The sequence below is a fragment of the Cynoglossus semilaevis genome, chromosome 1 (genome assembly GCF_000523025.1).
Source record: "Cynoglossus semilaevis isolate Cse_v1.0 chromosome 1, Cse_v1.0, whole genome shotgun sequence".
Taxonomy (NCBI): Eukaryota; Metazoa; Chordata; class Actinopteri; order Pleuronectiformes; family Cynoglossidae; genus Cynoglossus; species Cynoglossus semilaevis.
Window position 1 is genome coordinate 33457511 of NC_024307.1, and position 19543 is coordinate 33477053.

A 19543-nucleotide genomic window follows, 5' to 3' on the forward strand; every position below is an offset into this window, starting at 1 on the left:
CGTACACACTTTCATTTTGGAGTTTTGGTGAAGTTATCAGGGTCGGCACTCTAATTTATTTCCTTGTGCTTTATGGAAATTCGACCCAAATTTTGTCGTACCACATCTTACATGCGTTACTTAAAAGACACGTACTCACCAAATTACTTTTACGTATTACTTTTGAATGGTCTCTTCTTTAACAGCTCTCCAGGACACGTTGAATGCATGACATCCAAGTGTTTTCCTCTGAATTATTGTTCTGTTTTTCTCTCATACATCTTACTGGTATTTTGGAGCAGATATGCAAACGTGAGCACCAATGTCCTCGTTGGTAATACATGTTTTGCGGCGAAAATGCTTCCACCCTGTCAAACAGGCAGTGATAATTTTATTAATAACCAACGTTTGCTTGCTATGCTTCAAGTGCCTAAATAGCTGTTGACAGTTGCTTCAGGTGAAGGCCTAAAAAAGCAACAAATTCAGCAAAGCAAATTCATAGTGACCAGTAATTATGGTGTATCTAATAGTTTGGTTTTGCTTTGCTTTTTAAACTGATGTCTGTTGTGTCGCGGCATCTCCCAAGTTGCTGTCTGAGTTCACAGACCTTCATCTAACCCTCAGACAGACGAGGGGTGTACGAAGTGATTGCGACCGCACTGGTGTTTTTCATTACCGCCAACAAATATTGATGAGTGCTGCTGAGTCATGTGACCCGAGGATGGATGTTGATTGTACCCTTAGCCATAGAAGAGAAAACACGATTTTTTTGTTTCAGACTTTGAGGAAGGTTTCTAAGACGACAGTTTCCTGACCTATATCAAGTGATTCATTACTTTTACATGAATTATTACCTTGACCCTCAAAAATATTTAGTCACTCATTAATCATTGCCCAGTTTCCTCTTCAAGAAATTGCTCTGCTAGAAATTAATTTCTCAACTGTGGATTCTGTCAAGAGAAGGCAAGAAATTGCTCTGCTAGAAATTAATTCTTTCAAGAGAAGACGTCGAGATGTATCAGTCACCATTTCTCTCACTGATAATCATCCCGTTTTTGTTTTTTTAAAGGTTGTCTATACACATAGAAGAGACTCTCTCTTTTTTAATATTGTTCCAATCTTTTCGTTTTCATCTTTTCCCCCAATTACAGTGTAGCAGGCACACAGCATCCACTGCACACTGAACAGGCAGTTGTTGATTAGTGTTACACTAACAGTGAATCAGCCAGTGCACACAGCTGTGGAGGGTGAGGTTGAAAGACAGAAGCAGGGGAGCGGTGAGACAGAATGACAGGATGGTACGATTGTTTGTGAGATCAGACATCAAGCCTGATAACACAATAACCAAAACATTCAAACGGAATTTACCTGATAAGTGGTTTGGGGCAAAGCCCCTATTTCCAGTGCACCACTGTGCCTTTGCCCAGAAATTATTTCAATTCCAAAACCATCAACCTGCAGTTACTACTCCATAACTTATTAATACATGTTTCTGCAGCCGTTTATTATTTAGTTTACTTTAAATAATTATCAGGTAAAAAAAAAACAAAACTTGCATTGAAATCAAGCTTTCAAAGTTTTGAAATAAATGGCAAAAATTTCAGACAACAAACGCAGATGTCTCAGTCCAAAAATAGAGTTGAGGAGGTTGTCCTTGAACACATGCTCCTAGATCTGTCATTATCATGATGCATTGTTGCAGTTGTCATTTATGGTCTGTTTATTATGAGGCAATTAAACGCTTTTCATCCCCCACGGGTCACACAAAATGACTTGGTGGGCCATATTCGGCCACATAGGCCTTAGGTTTGACACGTGCCATAGAGCGTGTCATAACAATAGAGCAGCAAAACTCTCTAGAACAAATGTTGGAGCTGTGGCACCTTGCTTATAGATCACTCTCACCCACCCTGCCAAATCAAATCTAGGTCACCGCAAATCTGCGGCTGACTATAAATCAGTCCTTCCGCACGCTTGTCTCCACAGTATGCGCCCACATTTGTACACTCTCACCTGCATTTTTGCACAGAGACCCTGTTTATATTTCATGTCAGCTCTCTGACTTGGCAAGGGTAAGGATCTACAATTGCATTAAGGAGCAGGATTTATTGCGGGAAGCTGCAGGCCTGATGGCAAACAGGCCACAGTTGCACCTCACAAAACATTTTAATCACGTTACGGGATTGCGGGCGTCATTATTAACCATGGCAATAACGGCTAATAAGACTGAAACCCAGTTTGTTTGTAGGTCATTGGATACTTGAGAGCAGATTTTCTTCCATTGTGCATCAAAGATGAAGCAGCGTGATGTAACCCTGCTCTCTCACTCCCTCTGTGGTCGCTTTGTGGCAGAATAGAGCATAAAACGGGCCAAGCTTTGGTTAAGGATTTCCAGACACTGTAATAGAGCTGGGTACAGCAGAGATTCCGTGGCAGGAGTGAAATAACCGGCTAAAGGAAAAACTTCTAAAAGCTGAGATACATAAGGGATGGGGGCTGAACATTTGCCTGCCAGCCTCTACAGCAGTTTACCAGTGATCTGAGTGGGCTTCACAGCAGTTGTCCGAGGCTAATAAGCTCCATGAGATAGAAATATCACTGACACAGTCAGAGAGTAGGAGAAATGGGACTTGGATTATGGAACAATCTCAGAGTCAACACACAGTTTAGAAGATGGTGCGTGATGGCTGTGTAGTGTAGTGGTTTTACAGTGTCACTGTTATCATGTGGCAGCTGGTCGCCGAGGGGGAAATGAATCAGGGGGAGAGCAACACACAACCGTCAGCCCGCTGCAGCCCTGATTTTAGCTCAACTTATCTTGAAGTTCTAACTTTCTCTCTGTCTCTCAGATGTGGCAGAATCTTTTTTTTTTTTTTTTTTTTTTTTGCTGTTGTGAATAGTTACAATATTCTCAAAGGCCATGCAGAGCCATTCCGTACATTTTCATGTTGTGTATGAACATGCTTGAGTATATTACTCAGAGCAGTACCTTTCTAAACATTTTTTTAGATATTAAGAAAGCCTCAGACTTATGAAAAGCTGAGATACATAAGGGAATAAGACTTCCTTTGTAACATGTAAACCAGTGTTCCAACCAATGGGCAGGGGACCAGTAACAGGCCATTTGTTACCAGGCAATAAGTAATGCTTTTGTAAAATATTAACAGCAAACTCTCTCTTTTTTTACTTTTTTAAACCACCACTAAACCCTTAAAATAATAGAAGGAAAAAACAAAAACTGTGACCAAAAACAAATTACCAAGAGTCCTAAAAAGAAAAATTCACAACATAAAATAATAATCATATTTACATTATTTATACTGCGGTTGAATTATTTACGATGCACTTTATTGTGTTTTAGTTTATCCATAAAAGCAGTTCATGGTGTGAAAAAGGTTCAGGGCCACAGTTGTACAGTTCACTGTCTGTTTTTTTTTTTTGTTTGTTTGTTTGTTTTAATAATTGCTATAAGCAAAGATTTTCTTTTAGTGAGACAGAAAAAAAAACCTTAAAAAAGCTAATCCTTCAAGAGTTTCTACAAAGTGATTTTTTTTCTTCTTCCACTTGAAGGAACAGCTTTACGATTGTATTGATCATTTTTTCAAGTGCAATTAGTTCTTGCACGGATAGTTATTTCCTGTACTTCTGAAGCCACCCTGAGAGAACACCAGTGAGGACTGGCATTCTGCTATGGATTACATGCCTGGGGACTGTACTACCCTGCTGTATATTCCCCAGTGTTAGCTTGTTAATCTTGCTGTCACTAAACATTTCCATACTGATAACTACAAGAAAGGACAAAGCTGGATTACACCTGTCTCAACCTGACTGATGACGGAGAATGTCTGGTTTCTATCCATCTTCTGTTTTTTTTTTTCCTTCTACCTCATCACTTGTATGCCTGCCTTCCTAATCCCCTAACTCACCCTCTCCTCACACCAGCCCTTCCCCGTCTGATACTTCCTCTTAGTGTTTCTGGGAGCTGGGGACCTGAGGGATTTGTGCAACGTGACCGAATTGAAAAATTGCAGCGTATCCCGAGGATATCGGGAGATGTTAGAGGGGAGCCTGTGTGCCCGTGCGAGGTAATAAACGAGGGCGTGGAGGCATAGATTAAGACCAAAGAGGAGCGAGACTTAGAGGACGTTACTTAGAGGACAGTCCAGAACAGTAATGAAACGGGTTCCCTTTTGTTCCCTCACCCACAGACCAGCCTTCAGTCCGGTCTAACCGTCTCTGTCTGTACATTTCTGTTTCGTTCTCCCCGGCTCTTTGTCTTTTCACGCTGCTTGCACAAATCCCAGCACAGAATGGAAAGCAAAATGTCATCTCTTTTCTCCATCTGCGCCCACCACTAATGTGCCTATGATATGGCTGACACCAAGTTATTCTTTCTCATTGCCTCTGACTTTGCTGTAAGTGTAATCTCTATGTGGTTTGAAAAGAAAAAAACCATCACCCAGCGTTTATACATCTGCTTCTCTTACCGTATTCCTCTGCAGTAGGTATTGCAGAGGCTCTTACCGTATTCCTCTGCAGTAGGTACTGTGTAATCTGCCTATATAGTATGTCATTTATACATTTGGCAAATTAACGTTTTAACTAGAGATGAGATAAGACTTTTGAAGTGGAAGTGAAAAGATTATTTGTATTGTGCATAGAATTGTCATTGTGACAAAGCACATTACTGCACACAGTGAAATGTGACCTCTGCCTTTAACCCAGTGGTTCTCAATTATTGTCACGCCCCCCTTGTAACACTATTGATAACTTGTATATTTTTATCTATACAAACCACTGTATGAGTTGCTGCCACCTAGTGACTGGAGGCTTGTTATCGTTCAAGCATTACAGCAGTGGTACACTAATGTCCAGGGTGCCATATTCCATTGGAAGCCCTTCACGCCCCCCTTAGCACCTCACCGTGCCCGGCCCCCCCCTCCCAAGCGCCCGCCCCACTATTTGAGGAGTACTGCTTTAACCTAAAGGGCTGCATATATTGGTTGATATCCGAATCGGAAATTAAGTGTTTGGATGATATTGGCAAATTGCATATCAAAAAGTTGCATGGCAAAAAGTTAATATCCGCCATCCCTAATTTTAACACTCATATTTAGTCGGTGTAATTAATTTGATTAAAACTGTGTATTAAATTCTTATATCCGACATTTGTCTTTATTTTATTTCAAACCGTGTTGCCAAAGTAAATTAAAATCCAGCTGTATTTTTCAGATACTTTGTTACCCATCAATACTTTTATATTGCCTGGGTTCCCAATGGCTCAGTTCACCAAGTGACGCAATCATTTTCTTACTCAATCCTGTCTGTGTTCAGATGACATTTCAGCTTCCACTTGGAGGTGTCTCATATAGCTTGAGGGTCAGTGAGTAAGGGATGTTCGGAATATCTGTCTTTTTTATTTAATTTTTTTTATTTTGCCAAATGTATTTATTGCATTGCAATATACTGTATGGCCAGCGCCATTTTATCTAGTGCGATTCCCTCCCGGTGTATGGCCAGCGCCATTTTATCTAGTGAGATTCTCTCCCTCTCCCCCCCAGTATGTTTCCTTGACTTTTCCACTTCTTCAGTCCTTCTTGGTGAAAGGGTTGCCTGTATAATGTAAGTATATAAAAGCAAGGGAGACTGGGGCTAATTACATGTGCTGAACTCACAGATTGCTTTGGGGTGAGAAAAGAGATGAGACTCCATGAAAAGCACTATTCCTTCTGAGGGAAGCTAATAGTTCTTGACGTCCATGAAAACCCTTTTACAATCTGCAGACTAGGGAGAAAATGGTGGAGGATAAAGGAGAGGAGGGAGGAGGTACTGAAGGAGATTTCTGTGTACAGAATCAGCTCAAAATTTGAAAAAATGAAGCTTTCACTTTTCACTTGTCCTTGATAAAACAGGCATTCAGCTTTGCTGTAAGGTTATTTTTTCTTTTGCTTCTAGCAGATGTCATTTATTTCTCTGTTGAACCAACATTTCATACACTGTGTTGAAGGTCAATTTTGATCAACCTTGAAAAGAACACAGCAATAAATTATAGATGCTAGAGCTTTACCGAATTTTAGGGAATATACTTGAATATGCACAAATATTAATACCGCTGTCAGTTATGGGCCAGCCACCTCATTCAAATAATCATACTAGAAATTGTGCCGATCCAGCGACTACAACTGGTTCAGTCACTTATTGCCCACCATAGGTAGTTTATTCAAATAGGTCAACGCTGTCAATAGTTTGGAGGTATTTAAATATCAGGGATGAAGACAGAAGCAAGACCTGCAGTTTGGTTCTGTTACGATGCAAGCAATTTAATAACGAAGAATTAGTGAAGAAACACAAATTTTAACAGTACCCCGTCACATCTTTGTTAGGACGTCCCTATCCAACATTTGTTATGTTAAAACGTGTATTTAAACATGGAAACAGTGCTAAAGATTAAACAACACTTTGCTTTCAGATTGAAATGTAAATGAGAAGAAAAAGTTATTTTCCTGATCGCTGTTCTCACTGTGGTTTGGGCCGAGTTCACATGACTGTACGTCACCGTACTACCCACAGATCGGCGCCAACTATAACTGTACGTCACCGTACTACCCACAGATCTGCACCAACTTTTAAACACTGCCTTCCAGTTGACTGCATACTCATTGAAACCTAACCCAAAGAAATATTGGTACTCTGTGTGGTATCAGTTTGTAATAAAACGGTACGGTGACGACCTGCGCTCAGACAACCCAAAACTTTTCGGGACGAGAGATGAAACAGAGACAAAGAGCCCCTTTCAAAAGACATCAAGGTGTAAAGGTGTCTAGATGTTTTACCAAATATTGTGTGAAAGCCTGTGTCAGACGTCTTGAAGATTGCTGTGATCATTGTAATCACTACTTCTGTCCACACTCTTGGCAGCCAATCTCCTTGCTAATTACAGCGAAAATGTTGGTGGTTTGTTTACAAGCAAAAACTAGCCCAAAAAAGATTTTATGCAATAATAAAGCAGCCAGACTGCTCTGGTGGAGAAGATGTATTTATTCAAATCTTAGGTAAACAGCGTAGGTTGTTTTTTCTAACTTTAGCATCGGCAAATACACCAAAAGCAGCTCGGGAGAAGCGTGTCAGTCTGTGTGAGGTGCTGCAGTGATTGTGCCAGCAAAGATGGCGTTGGAATGGGAGGACACTGGAGTGGCTGCCTGGTTACATCAAATCAAATTTCCGTGTGTTCAGGGGGCAATCGTGCTGTTATCTGCTTTTCTCCGTTAATAGGACAAGATGAAATAGGATTGGTGCTTTATTTGCCTCCAAGAGTCTTTTCTTTGCCATCTTCCCCCTCAATTCATTTCTATAACCTGTCTTATTTCACTTAGCCTGAGCTGGTGAACACCCCTCCGTACTTAAAGGCACTCGAATGGGCAAGCGATGAGAACAAATGTCTCTGCACCAGAGAGGCTACCGTTTGGTCTTTGCAGTGGCTTTTCAGCTTTAGAGGAATTCTCGCCCCTTTGCAGAATTACACAGACGTGACATTTCAGAATTATAAATGGCTTGGTAACAGCCTGGGCCGATCTCAGCAGCGCTGCCCCTCGTATTGTCCAACCCTTCTCAACAGGCTCCGAAATAGCCCGCGGCGAAACACTTGCCTGTGTTTTCTCACCCTTTTCATTCCCCTCATGAAAACGTAGTATCTTTGTATTCATCAGCGTAGCTGAGGTTGAAACACTCCCCCAGGCTTTGAGCAGAGAAAATTACATGTGAATGTCGTGGTTTGAAGGTTGGACTCACTTTACCCTTTGCGTCGCCACTGTTTAAAGTAGGCGAAATGCAGCCGTGCAGAAGGACGCACAGGTAAAGATGGATGTGGGTAGACCGCAGTCAACGAGTAAACAAGGGTTTGCTGTGGCACCATTTACTATCAAGCGACAAAGACTTTTGAGCAATTTCATTTGTCAAAGGTCACCTTAATAACAATAGGTTTCACTTTAATAGCAGATAATTATATTTTTATGGGGCTAATGAACGAAATGCTGTCATTATATTGTTGTTGTGTATTAGGTGTTACTGTATTTATCATTTCTCCATGAAATACCCATTATTTTCTCCTTTTTACCCCCAAACAGCGTGCGACTTGACAATACTGCTGCCAGTACTGTCTCTTATTGTTAGCTTGTTTTTATTATTATTATTATTTTAAATTAAACAAAAAAAGCTTCTTAGGGGTAGCTCGATACAACATTTTCATGTCCAATATCGATACTGTACCTGCCGATACCGATATCAATTCAATTCCTTCTTTTCTCCTCCAATGTTTTTGAAGCGAAAAAAAAAGAAAAAAGCTTCTTAGGGGTTGCTCGATACAACATTTTCATTAGTGTCCCTTATATCCAAGGCTAATATGCCTTGTTCACATGAAAGTTTAATTATTAAAACCGGGGATGGTTTGACAAAACTTTTTCATGACCGATACCGATATCAAGCTATGTAGCTGAAGCTATAGTGTCCCTGTCCACAGCAGTTGCTGTGAATTGGGGCCAGGTATTGGATCAGACAACCTAGTTGTTTTGTTTTGTTTTTTTTATTCCTACAATTTTGACCAATATCGACTGACCCTGAGTATTAGATGGAGCCATCCCTACTCGTTTTGGGTTGTTTGTTTTTTTTTTAGAAACACCGTAGTTAACTTTTTTTTATTTAATCATGTTAAACTACCTACAGTTTGTATCTAACGCCTTTATTTTCTACCTTATATTTAGCATACAGGCGTCCTATATTTACCTTTCTAGCATTTTTTTAAATAAAACATGTGATTCAATGGGGGAAGTATCTACAACTCTAGCAGAACAGTATTAAATTCAAAAGAATGCTCAGGAGTCCAGTTGGCTGACATGACACATCAATGAAGTAGAGAGTGAGTTCTCCACCAGGAACCCCACAGTTTGTTTTCTCTTTTCTTACAGTCTGTGTTTGTTTGCCTGCGCGCACATCTGTGAATATTTATTTACCCTTGTCAGCGTCCTTATTTGCTGCTCGCACATCAGCCGGCCAAGCAGACTCTCTGCAGCCGCCAACAAACAGATTGTTATGTAACGGACACAGCCTGCGATGTCAATGCAGTGCCAACCTGTAGAGGACAGGAGGGGGCGAAGGACGAGTAAAAAGGAACGAGGAAAGAGAGAATGACAGGCAGCTGGATGAAGGGGAAGGAGCAAGTTATGTGCCTTTGGCTAAGTGTTGTGGTTCCAGATACGGTGCAGCAAATCCTCTTTGCTGTTGCCTTTTTCTCTGTGTTGTGGGTTTTGTCTCATCACATCATTGGTTCAGCTTGATTTGCTCTCCATTGAAAGGCTCTGAGCAGAGCACAGGCGGTCATTTATTTAGTTTCTCTGGTTCCTCGCCTCGCTCGTCCATCCTGCCAGCTCCCCCTATGTGTGAAATATCAGTTCTGTGACAGGCTTACTCAGACGGTCGCCTCTGTCCCATCCCCAAGGCCAGGGAAAGCGAGGGAGGATAGACGTACGAATAGAAAACAATTGCACACTTGCTTTGTCCAGGCTCATTAACACTGACTCTACATGACTGAACAAAGGCATGAGTAACATTCCTGATTACCCAGAATCCTTTGAGTACTGGGTTGCATATATGAAAAATTATCAATAAAATAACCTTACATTACATTTTTATTGTATGTCCAAAGTCATTGTCAAATATTTACATGGACTGATATCAATACTTGTATCTCTATCAGGACATTTAATTCCTGGAAAACATCAACAAATGTTTCATTCAATTGATACAGCAAAATTGTACAACAGTTTAGGCATAAGGCAGGGTTTGGGTTTATTGTACAACAGTTTAGGCATAAGGCAGGTAAAAAACTAAAAAAACCCAAACGGTTTTTTTAGTTGAAATGCACCAACAGAGTAAAAGCTCTGCTCACTTTCTGTTCAGATGGCTGTGTTTTTAATGCTATTTTTATTTATTTTATCCTTAGTTTTACTGATCTACTACCCAATGTCAGGACAGTGGCCATTTTTAGACTCTTTGTTCCCTGAAACGTTTGTTTTCATTTGGCTTGAATTGAAACTCCGCCAGGTGAAAAAAAACAAAAGTAGCTTCAAATATTTATACTTACATCTTCTACCTCTAAGACCTGTTCTACAGTGGGCTTTTCCGCCTCATTTGCTCAGTTCTTGAGAGATACAATCTCAAGCTCCTGCTCTGTGAGTAAAGAGCTAATGTAGCCTACGTACGTACATGCAGACGTGGAGCAGCGCGACAGTGAATCTCAACCCAGAGCTTTCATGTGTCAAAACCAGTCAGAGCTTCACACGACCTCAAAATCTTTGCGTGAACTGACCTGCGCCAGCTCATCATGCGTGCATGTCAAAACACACATTCAACACACACACGAGCGCGCAGTATTTAATTCATGCCCCTCACACATCCGCGAGACATGTATCGCTTTCATCTTTCCTCTTCATCCACAACCGCCTTTGATGTGGGATACCCAGGAGTCTTAGGGGTCCTGGGGAATGAAGCGGAGTGGATCTACTCTCATGCTCCTCGGATAGACTTCCCATTGATCCCCCAGCAGCTCTGGCACTCTCTTTTTTGCCTCTTTCATTCTGTCTTTCAATCTTTGTCTCTCAGCTACCGTCTGTTCCCTTCAATTACTCTCCTTTTTCTGCCATAGCATCTTCTGTCCTTCCTCTAAAATCCATCATAACCTGATTTTCCTCCTCGCCTCAGATGAAGGTCATTACTCCCTCAGCTGTAGACACAGCTCTTTCTGCTGCCACTGCACCTCTTTCACCACAACCATCAGTTACCTGAGCCCTACGAAGCACTCTGCTCATTTTATTAAACAACCATTTAGAATGTGCCGTCGGCCTCCGGTCAAGTGCTCTGCCGCCCTGCCTTCACGTTGGCAAAGTGGAAGATGATGTCAGTGTGGACAAACTGATTGAGACCGCTGTTGGTTGCGCACTTCATTTTCTGGAAAGTGCAGTTTCTGGGAGGCAGTTGCAAGTACTGTACATAACAAGGTAGACAATAAAAACAAGTAGGAGAGGTGTTGGTGATGGAGATGAATGTCACACAAACAGAAAAAGCAGTAAAATCATTTCAAAGAAAACTAGATTAAAAACATATGTAACAAAAGGCAAGGCGTTAACGGCAGCGCGATATGAGTTAGAAAACTAAAATCAACCTACAACAGTACAGAGGTTTCACTGCCTCAACAACCTCATTAGATAATATAATATAATATCAAGCTGCATGGTTTTGTATATTAGAGGAAGCAATCCACTATTTTAATAAAGACCTTGCAGTTGTTTTCTCCAGTAACACTGTCATCAACCTGAATTAAATATTCAAAATATTTCCAACTCAGCCTACTGACCTGGCACAAAATAAAAATGTTTTAAATGACAAGTTTTGTTTGGCAACAATCCCCAGAGCAGTGGTTTTAAACCTTTTTGGATTGTGACTCTGCTTTTTTTTTCAGTCATGTGATAGCAGCCCTCAATCATGATGTGCCAGCTCAGATATTTTTATATTCTACATTTTTATATTTGAATGATTTATATTCAAGAAAATGAAAGAATACAGTTGTTTGAGACTGAGATTGAGTAAATCAAATTATTTTTATCAGTCATTTTCTTAATCAATTACTAGACATTTCAGGCGACCCCATTTGAAGTCCAGGTAACCCAATGTGGGGTCGCAACCCCAAGGTTGAAAAATGCTGCCCTAGAATGTAAAATCAATATCTATTTGATGAAATGGAACGCATGAACTTTAAGGTTTTTCCCCACGTTGTGTTTTGCTCTCTGAGTCAAATTAAATATGGCCACTACTACTGGGATAGACTAGCTAACAAGTTGTATTGTGTTCTTAGTTGTGCACAACAAGGAGCTTTTCAATGTAATATAGATGGTGTTTGTTGTAATGGTTTTATCATGTGTACTTAATTAAGTACATCAACAAGAATAGAAGCACATATTCCCTGGAAGGTAGCAGCAACAGAACAGTTGACCTTTTCAGAACATAACAGTTTAATGATTCCGTGTGTAATGTCAGAATGGGTTACATAAGCCTTACATATAATAGTTTTTTTTTATTTATTTTTTTTACCAGAGCCATTCTCCAGTACTGACTATTACACTGGTGTAATTTGCTCTCATTGTGTTTTTCAGACCATTCAGTAAAATAGCGTTGGGCTGTACGGAGGGTTGCTGTGCAGACCCTCCGAACCAGATGAATAATTTAACAATGAAGTCTTGAGATTAAACATACACTCATATCATGTTGGCCTCTGCTGTTTGATTGGAGAGCTATCAGAATTTCTAATGTGAGGACACACTGCAGGTATCGCTGCTCTGTGTGGGTTTGTGCTTCTGCGAGTCAATTCGTACGTCAGTGTTGAACCTCGGATTTAAAAAGGTTGGCAGTCCAATTAAAACAAAAGTATCATTTACTGATTGCGGTGTGCCTTTGATGGAAAAATAGCTCTTTTCTTTATCCACAGCTTTGTCGGGGCGTCCCTGTCTGCACCTCACCAGACTACTGAGCAGGCTATTAGACAGGGAAGAGTATGTAAGGCCAATCGATAAGCTTTCTAGATGATGTATATGCACGATAAAAAAGCAGTCTTCTTTTTAACAATATAAAAAAGGACACATTTATCCTTTATAGTTTTTTTCCCGTCTAATTAAATCAATTTTACTGAAGTTGTATAATATATATATATTTACTGTATATATATATATATATGTGTGTGTATATATATATATATACACACACATATATATATATATCTACAGTATATATATATATATATACACACACATATATATATATATATCTACAGTATATATATGTATATATTTATTAAAGTATATATATATATATAGTATTATTATTTTCGATAGGATATATTTAATAGAAAACTGAACTGTAAGACCCAAGCATCTTGTGTCTCTGCCTGTATACAAACACTGAAAGAAATGTATTACAGTTAATAAAACAGCTATTTATGTTAAAGTGCTGTAACTGCTGTATATTTACATCATATGACTACAGGTATAAAAAAAACGGAACTTTGCAGTTAGCTCAATTAGCAACATTTAATGGGTGAGTGCAGCGGTTGTAAGGCTGCTTTTGTTTTCACTCTGTATTTCAAATAAAAACTTAATTAAGGAGTTAGTTATAACCCAGGCCATTTAATCTGTCTGTGTCCAGGCTATGACAAATAATTGGTCAGTGAGATGGAATACAGTGCTTTTATATTCCTAACTTTATTGGTTCTGCCCAAGTCTGGAATTCCCACAGCGCCTTGAGCCATCAATACTTCCTGAAATGAATGCTTGCTGCAGCTGCTTTAAAGCAACAACTAATTGACGGAGTGACCTCTCCGCTGTATGCTGCTTTAATGATTTAACTGTATTCACACTCTCTTAGACGTGTGATATTCAATATTTAAACTGGTGGCGCTGCCACCAAAGTGGCTCTCTATATATTCAGGTCAATGTGCTCTGCAGTTGATGGGATAAACATTTCGCCTTACAATGTTGTTGGGTGGGGGTCCAACTCGATTCCAACGCCGAGGAGCAATGTGTTGTTGACATGTTGGTGTGCTGCAACTAATGGTGTGGTCAACTTGTCCACAAATGTCGGACTTTCTGAGCTCCTAGTCATAACCCAACCCCACCACTTCCTTATTTTTATATAAATATGTTGTTGTTTACACTATAGTGATACTCAAATGACTAATATCCGTTGTGTCATGTATGGCTAGAGTTGATCAGGTCAACCATTTTTTTATGTTCATTATTGTGTATCCATGATTTCAAATAAGAATATCCCAATGGGTTTTTAATGTAAACCATTGGCCAATAGGCTATTACCAAAAAAAGTACTTGAGCGCTAGTTAAAGCCCGAAATTACACAAAAATAATTCACTGAATTGAAGTCATTTGCTGACATTTTAAGATCTCAAAAATCCCATCTGCACCCCTTGCCTGAGCCCCAACGAAACAAAGGTCGTCTTCCTATCTTCCACCTAATGTAGCAGTACGTAGTTCCACTCTAATGTAGTGTTGCACAACTTTGCAGACTCAATTACACGTGGGCCTTTCATCGGCGCGTTGTCATCAGTCTATGTTAAAAAGAAAGCAAGTGCGAGTCTCAATGGACGATCGAATTAGTTCTGATTATAGGTGAATCGAGTAGGACGTGGTGGACTTTCAGCTGCACAAACAATCTTTGCAACAGTCTTTCACGCCCGTGCTGCTCCTTTTATAGAGTAATTCAAACACGTAACGAGAACAGTGTTGTTCATTAGGGAAAAGCGAAACAGATGTCCTCCATATAACTGATTTTAAAATGTGCCTTCTCTTGGAAGAGTGTGCAAAGTACACAGAACTTTGTCCGACACTTCATTGAATAGGACGGCCATAATCACCCTATCTCGCAGAATGCCCATAGAAGAGGAATGAGGAATGTTATCCAAAGACATCAGAGGAGTACGACTTTCTATTTCCATTTTATATACACCCAATATTTGCAATGACATTTTATCATTTTCTTACATCCAGCAACCGAGAAAAAGCAATCAGAGCCAGGGCAGGATATTGACGACGCCATTAGACTGTTTGCATCAGTGTATGTTTGTGTGTGAAGTAGAAAGGCACAGAAAGTGCTAGTGATGTGTATTTGTGCCTGTGTGTGTCTCATTTATATTTGTATAAACTGTATATATAGAATAAAATGATAGGTTGCAACTTTATGATAAACACTTCCTTGAAGAATTGATTAATATTAATGTCTCAATGGCTGTGTGTATAAACCGATACGAGTACTAGTATTTCAAATTGTCAACTCGCCCATACTGAGTGGCTTTATCTTAACTACTGTAGTTGTGGGTTTGAATAGATAACCAATAGAGCTGATGGTAGAGTTATATAGGTGACACAGCTCTGTTTGACATGAGCTCATGTGTAGCTTCAGCTGTGAGCCACATAAGGCTTTATTATTAGACAATGTATGAGTGAGTACTATAAAAAATGTAATTAAGTGAAAATATCTTTGCTTTGCTCACATTCTTCTTAAGTAAAAATTTAAAAAAATCTTAAATCTACTTGAGTTCAAGTAAAAAAAACAACTGATTTACCTAATTTAAATTTTACTTTGAGTAAAAGTTACTTACATTGAATTACTTGCTGATGCAAAAAAAAAAAAAAAAGACAAGTCATGCATCCAATCTGCATTGCATGATCAGTTTTTGCCTTGTTTGCATTTGGCCAAGAACATTTTTTTGCAAAGAAAACAAAAAGTGAACAGAATTAGACTGCATGATTGACACAGCCAACTGAACAGAAAGTGAGCTTTCCAGTAGTGTCCCAGCATCATTGCCATGTTTCAGGAAACAAATGAACACAAAATATGTAAAAATCAAGATCTCAATTAGAAGTCCTATTAGGGTATTTAGTGTTAATGTTAAACAAATATTACAGTAACTATTGCTCCTGCCTGCCGAAACTGCTTCAAATACTTCAGTAGTCTTTACATGACTGCCTGCCGAAACTGCTTCAAATACTTGGGGACAATAAGATGTTGAACATGTTGTAGTGAAGTTGTTGGATTAATGCATTCTGAGTACGAGTACAAGTATATGAATGGAGTGTCAAGTCTGAGGCTGATAACAGTTTGAGTTGTGTTGAATTGCCGTTACCAGATACCGGGTTGTTGGATTACTGCATGTTTTCAAGTACCAGTAATTTAACCCTTATGAATATGGAAATGTACCTTTCTATGGTGTTGGTTTCAAACATAGTATCAAAATTCCCTGATTTAAAAAAGTAAATAACGTGCTCTCTGTCCTCTTTACTCTTTTCACTCTAAGAAAGGGGACCGATACAATCAAACCCAAAGGTTGGAGGAACCCTCTGTGTTTCATTGAGTTATTGTTTGAAAGGCTGTCTTATAGTTTGAAATAAGAAGTAGCCATGTATACATTTTTTGAGGTTTTTTTGCAGCATTGTGCTTTGGGGCTTATTACCGCTCAAGAATTGACTTCATCACTATAATGCCCCCCTTATGGAATTCTTATTTTATAGCCAGCCTATCTCACAGTTCTGATGCTGTCAGCTCCCAGGAGGCTCTGCGGCTTGGGTTCCACACTTCCAACATTGACCGCAGGTCTTAATGAAAAATTGTGGCGTCTGCTTCTGCCAATATGACCTGTTTTTCTTCACATTAGTGGGCAGTAGTCTGGAATTCACTATCCTCAATCAATGGCAACGTGCAGCAAGAACAGCCCAGATAATAAACTTAGTGCTAAATACACTCTCCTTTTTTTCAGCAACACAGAGAATAATCGTGGGGAAACGGGGAAGAGGTGTGAAGAATCGAAATCAATAGGTTATTTTATTACTGCAGTGATTTATGAGGCTTTTCTGATTATTTTTCCGCAGAGGAAAATGGTATTTTTATTCTGTCGTCCTTCAACCTAAATTTAGACAAAATAATCAAGAGACCTCCTGCAACGCCGTGATTCATCTGTTTGCACTCCAGCGCCACAGGTGGCATTGATCGGCCCCGAGTGATGGTCTTAGAGATAATTAGACAAAAGTAATAAATATTTGGCCTCATTTTTGGTTGAGAGGATTGTGAACAGAGACACAACACAGCATCACTATCGTTATTCATACTCCGGTGAAAGCGGGCGGTCAAATTGCTTCATTAGAGCTCGTAGACTTAAGGTCGGAAAAATCCATACCAAGCTGGGGTTTTTTTGTTTGCCAACAACTCCTAAGGCAGCACTAATTTACTTTGAAATCTGTCTACATCAGTCAGGGCGGTTGGAAAGGAAAATCTGATGCAGATTTACTCTTACCTGCATCGCTTCATGTTTAAATGTATAAAAACACGGGTTGTGTGTCTATTCACAATAGAGAATAAATACAACATGTATTTGATCGGTAACAGTACAGTTTTCTTCAACTCCCTTCTCTCTGACAAGATATTATTTTGTTCACATTTGGTCTCAAACTGTTTAAAGTGAATAAATATTATTACAGAATACAGACGTAAAGACCTGTGTCCCTGTTGAACCCAGACTTTTTTGACTTTGAGAAGTACGGTATAGTACAAGCATGGGCAAACTAAGGCCAGTGGAAACAGTGGAACCTCAGCATGGGCAAACTAAGGCCCGGGGCCAGTGGAAACAGTGGAACCTCGAGATACAAGCGTCCCGACATACGAGTATTTCGAGATACGAGCAAGCCTTCGAGCAAATCATGCTTGTATCTCAAGGTTCCACGGTACTTTGTCATACTTTGAGTACAGCCAGGATTGAATGCCTTGTTGACTTTTCATCCCGGGCTTGATAAACACATTCTACCGTCTCTGTCTGTCATTTGCTTAGATATTAAGTTGCATTTTATGAGTTTGACACCCCTGGCTTAGATATTAAGTTGCATTGCAATGTTGGGTTGATTGCGCTCCATCCACGATGCATGGATGCACAGTCGAAATAACCTATGAGGTAGTTCCTGCTGTCATTTAGTGGACGGGCGAGTAAGGACACACGCAAACACACTCACAATTGCAGATGGGGAAAAAAAACGTTTTCTTCTGTGAAAAACATGCACGCACACACACACAATTAGCCCTTAACTAATGTGCAGTTAATTGATTTAGCTTATCTCGCACAGATCTAGGATTAATGTTGAAACCCATATCATCAGATACATTTAGATGATGTGGCAAATGGACGGTACTTGCAGAGTGCTTTTGTAGTCTTGATGACGGCTCATGGCCATTTACACTGAGGGGTGTGGTATATAACCTACTCAGTCTGGAATCAAACCCACAACCCCTGTGCATGTTAGACAACCGCACTCTGTGCTCCTTTACAGACACCGTAAACCAGGGGTGTTAAACTCATTTTGGTTCAGGGCTCATCTACCACCTGATTAGATGTCAAGTGGGCCAGACCAGTCCAATCATAACATAATCCATGTTTTCTTCCTTCGTTTTCATGCGAAGTAGAAGTATTTTCAAACATATTCATATTTAATGTAATGTAATTTTGCAAAACACCATGAACATGGAGTGTTTTTTTCATTATTTGGCATTCAAAATCCATCGGGTGGGCTGGACTGAACCCACTGGCGCCCGTGGACCATATGTTTGACACCCCCTGCCATATAGATAATCTGGCATACATTTTCTGTCATGTTGTCCTGAGCCGTTTACTTTTGAATTAATTTAGCTCTTTATTTAGTTGTAACATTTTTGTTTTCCGAATAAAGTCATCATTGTTATTATAAAAAAAATAGGTCATAAATTGAGTGGCGCTTTGGCCCAGAGGCAATGTCTCCGTCATTGGTGTGGAACCCCAGGGTTCCCCTCCTGGGCAAGTTCGAATCCCGGTTAGGGCGGTTGGTACCTTCCAGTGGACTCACCACCCACAGGAAGGTTTGGTACGGTGCAATGTGTTTTGGGTGGCGACTGCTGCCCCCGCGACCCGATAAGCGGATGAAAATGGATGGATGGATGGAGGTCATAAATTGCCTTTGGCATTGGTGTGTATGTGTTTCCATTCACTACACATGTGAATATGTAGTGACGCATTTCTTCTTCCCCACATGCAGCACAACATGGCTCCCTTCACTATTTTCAACAGCCATCTTGGAACTCTTTTTTTTATTCCCGTTACCTCAAACGATGCTTCTCACCACGCATCTGTGAAAACCCGGCGCTACAGTGTTATTAAACACAGGAAACAAAAGGCGCTAGAAAACAACTTTCTTCAACTCTACACCCAGCTCCATTCACACTCCCCTCCTCCTATAGCCTGCCGTCTTTCCTCACCCCCTCCATTTTTCCGTCTCCCCATCGGCACACAACCCCTTTATAGCCCTCCTTTCCATGCTGCGATAATTAGTCAGCGCCAAGATAATACAGCCTTGAGGAAACAACGTGAACTGAGCAGAGGGCTCCGCTGCTCAAGGAGGGAAGGAAGGAAAGGAGGGAGGGCGTGGTGGTGGGGAAGGGGAAGGGAGAGAGGAGCAGTAAGAAAGACAAAAGACAAATGGGAGAGTTTCATTATGTCAGCCCTTTTTCAGATGGTTACCGCTGGATTGTCATATAATGAAAGTGTCAGGAAGCTGACTGAGTGAACGAGCATGTGTGCGTGTGTGTGTGCACGTGTGTGTGCAGAGATCTCATGTCTCCATCGTCTCATTAGCCTGCCTGTTTTTAAATGCATGACTATGAATGTGAGCTGCTTATTGCTCTGGCTGTTGCTCCGTGGCCAGTTGACCCAGCCTGGGATTTTCAAGCTCTCTGATTGGAGCACTCTTTAACTGAGCTCTAATGTACACTGTGCTGTGTTTCTCATGTACTCTTATGGGTGAACATTGTTTTGTTATTATCTCATGATTTCGAGTCCTGATTGTGACACACTATTTGATATACTAAAAAAAAAAGTCCTGATTGTGACACACTATTTGATATAATAAAAAAAAAGAAATAGACAGATGCCTGAATACAA

At 40.2% G+C, this 19543-nt stretch overlaps 1 protein-coding gene and 1 long non-coding RNA gene across 10 annotated transcripts in view; one reads left to right on the forward strand and one right to left on the reverse strand.

Annotated features, from left to right (window-relative positions):
• The window catches only part of nrxn2b (neurexin 2b), a 572664-nt gene that overhangs the window by 447185 nt on the left and 105936 nt on the right, over positions 1-19543 (forward strand). The window lies entirely within an intron of this gene.
• Positions 1-19543, reverse strand: part of LOC112486845 (uncharacterized) — a 43377-nt gene that overhangs the window by 2788 nt on the left and 21046 nt on the right. The gene's annotated exons all lie outside the window — the stretch shown is intronic.